Below are 3,261 nucleotides of genomic sequence, written 5' to 3'. Positions count from 1 at the left end.
CAATTTCTCATGTGATGCTTGAGTTTTTATCTTTCCTTTTAAGTCTATTTAATTCCTTCCTGTCTTATTACTGAGCAGATATTTTATGTTCCTTTAAATAAAGGGAATAAAGTGATCATAACAAAAGGGAGCACTGTGTTTACATGAGCATGGGAGGCTTGTCAGCTAGAATTTCAGAGCACCATTTCTAAATACTTGGAGAATGGAAAAACTGATGTTGTCAGCTTGCATTTTATTTACTCCTGGATTATCTGTGTGGCTGAGTATGAGAAGAGCATGATGTTAACTCCCCAATGATGCTAAGGTGTGCATTATGTGTGTGTGTGTGTGAGGTGTGTATGGGATATGATGTGTGATGTGAGCAGTCCTCAGAGCAGTGGCATCTAGCTCATATATTACAATAGGTGTCTTCTATAGTACAGAGCCTGGAGGCTATTCTAAAAATGCCAATAAGACCAGTTCCATTCCATTTGGTGGGATAGCTTTGCATCCAAATTAATGAATAGTGAGAGGTTCAGAATATGGATAAAGAACTCCCTGAATTTGAAGATTCTGCAGCAACAAGTCTGCCTTGTTCTTAAACTTCCTCTGAAATCATCTCTATTCACTATCCTCTTAATCATTTCCCTGCCACACTGACCTCCTTGTTCACTCTGAACATTGGAAAAAAGTCATTTTTAGGGTCTTTTTCCTAGAAGTTATCCCACTGGGCACAAATTTCCCCTTACATCCTCATGGCTACTGCCTTCTTTTCCTTTAGGTGCCTCTTTGAATTTCACATCATATATGGGACTTTTCTGAACACCAAGTGAAAAAAAGCTCCATCATTTCACTTTTTTTACCTGCTTTCTTTTCCTTAAAGCATGTGAAATCATCCCTTTATAATATGATTGTGTTTTAATTGCATGTATTCTATATGTGCTGATGGTTGGGACTTTTGAGTTACAGCATTGTAAACTCATTGCCACAACTCTACTTGCCTCTTAGTCACAACTCAATACATATTCCACAAATGAATGAATATCTCATGAAATCCATAGTGTTCATAAATTCTTGGTAAAGGGCTGAGTTTGGGGGATGGAATTCCTAGTCAGAGGTGGCACTACAAATACCCTAAAGGGATAAGATCTATATAAATAATATAATATTAAATTTATCACTGAAATAGGCAATGTAACATTTCTGTTTGGATAGTGCTACTTGCTTTGTTCCTTTTTGTTTCTTCTTAGTCTCATCAGGCACATGGGACCTGGAAATGAAATGCAAATTTCAGAATTTCTTCTCCTGGGATTTACAGAAGTTCCAGAAGTGCAACCCCTCTTCTCTGGGTTGTTCCTGTCCATGTACCTGGTCACCATTTTTGGGAACCTGGTCATCATCCTGGCCGTCATCATTGACTGTCACCTCCACACACCCATGTACTTCTTCCTCTCAATCTTGTCCCTTTGTGATATTGGTTTATCCTCCACTACTGTCCCAAAGATGCTGGTGAACATCCAGGCACAGAGTAGAATCATAACCTATGCAGGCTGCCTCACCCAGATGTATTTTTTCTTGCTCTTTGGGGTTGGATGACTGCCTCCTGGCCGTGATGGCCTATGACCACTTTGTGGCCATCTGCCACCCCCTTCACTATACAGTCTCTATGAAACCCCAGATCTGTGTCCTGATGGCTCTGGGGTCCTGGACCATGAGTGTTATGGAATCCTGTTTACAGAGTTTATTGGTGTCACAACTGTCCTTTTGTTCAAGTGTAGAAATCCCAAACTTCTTCTGTGAACTTCGTCAGATGGTCCAACTTGCCTGTTCTGACACTTTTCTCAATTACTTAGTAATGTATTTAATAGCTGGAGTGCTGGCTGGGGGTCCCCTTGCTGGAATCCTTTTCTCCTACTATAAGATTGTTTCCTCTGTATTTGCAATCTCGTCAGCTCAGGGGAAATATAAAGCATTTTCAACCTGTGCATCTCACCTCTCAGTAGTCTCCTTATTTTATTTTACAACCATAGGGGTGTACCTCAGTCCTGCTGCTTCAAACAACACACATTCAGGTGCACCAGCCGCGGTCATGTACACTATGGTCACACCCATGCTGAACCCCTTCATCTATAGTCTGAGGAATAAAGATATAAAGAAGGCTCTGAAAAAATGCTTTGGGAGGAAAGTCTGCAAAGTGTCATTTGTCTTGCAGCAGCTGAAAGGCCAGTTTTAGCAGCTCCTAAACCTTCAGAGCTACATATTTCCTTTCTTTGTTCAGTAGGTGCATATAGACCTGCCTAGAGTCAAGATGACCTCAAAAATGAAGAAGTAAAATTTTAAATCACACATTGTGTTATAGAGCAAGATTTTATTTTTGATAATGAAAGAGTTCTCCTTGAAGTATGCATGATTCATGTACATATTTAAGGAGTTTTTCAGTGTTGTTCAGGAATGGATTGCATTTTCTGAATAATTTCATTGGATCACCTCCTGTTCCTGCTTGAATTCTACCAATGCTGCCTATGAATATCACTTCTTGATTTCCTCTGAATAGAATATCTGCTTTTGTTCAAAACTGTCATAAAATTTAAAGAGGTGACAAAATACAACCTAGGTATTTCCTCTATCAGTCAGTAATTTATCTCTTGTATGTTCAAATCTCTAATCTATATTCTTTTCTTAAAAAATCAAATTTATTGATACAGCTTAATAAAGCATACAATGCACCCAGAGTGTTCAATTAATGGTATTTGGTTAAACACATAGACCTGTATTCATTAATTTCTAATATATATTCTTGATCAGATATGACTAAACACAGGAGGTTGGCATTTTGGCTATCATACCTCTTTTAATGGAGTGTTCTGATTTGCAGCCATAAATTGTTGCTGCACAAACCTCCATGCCATTGCAAGTACGTATGGCTACCTAGATGGTGACATTCATTGTATGATATTTTAAAAAACAATTTTATTAAATAATAATCACACACTGTACAATACATACAAAGTGTACATTCAGTTGCCTTTGGTATAATTAAAGGCTTCTTCATCACTGAAATCAACTTTATTTACTTTTACAATTTATTTTATTTTTAAATTTTTATTCATTTATTTATTTTTAATTTTCTTAAATTTTTTATTTTTTTTCATTTTTTAAAAATATTACATTTAAAAAATATGAGGTCCCCATTCACTCTCACCCCCCCACCCCACCATTCCCTCCACAGCCACACTCTCCCCCATCATCACGACACATCCATTGCATTTGGTGAGTACATCT

At 37.7% G+C, this 3,261-nt stretch overlaps 1 pseudogene; it reads left to right on the top strand.

Annotated features, from left to right (window-relative positions):
• Positions 1-1,242: 1,242 nt before the first annotated feature.
• Positions 1,243-2,212, top strand: LOC139438558 (olfactory receptor 7A17-like; annotated as a pseudogene).
• The last annotated feature ends 1,049 nt before the right edge of the window (positions 2,213-3,261 follow it).

The sequence above is a fragment of the Dasypus novemcinctus genome, unplaced genomic scaffold, assembly GCF_030445035.2.
Source record: "Dasypus novemcinctus isolate mDasNov1 unplaced genomic scaffold, mDasNov1.1.hap2 scaffold_69, whole genome shotgun sequence".
Lineage (NCBI taxonomy): Eukaryota > Metazoa > Chordata > Mammalia > Cingulata > Dasypodidae > Dasypus > Dasypus novemcinctus.
Note: the sequence above shows the minus strand (reverse complement) of the source record. Positions and strands in the feature narration are given on the sequence as shown.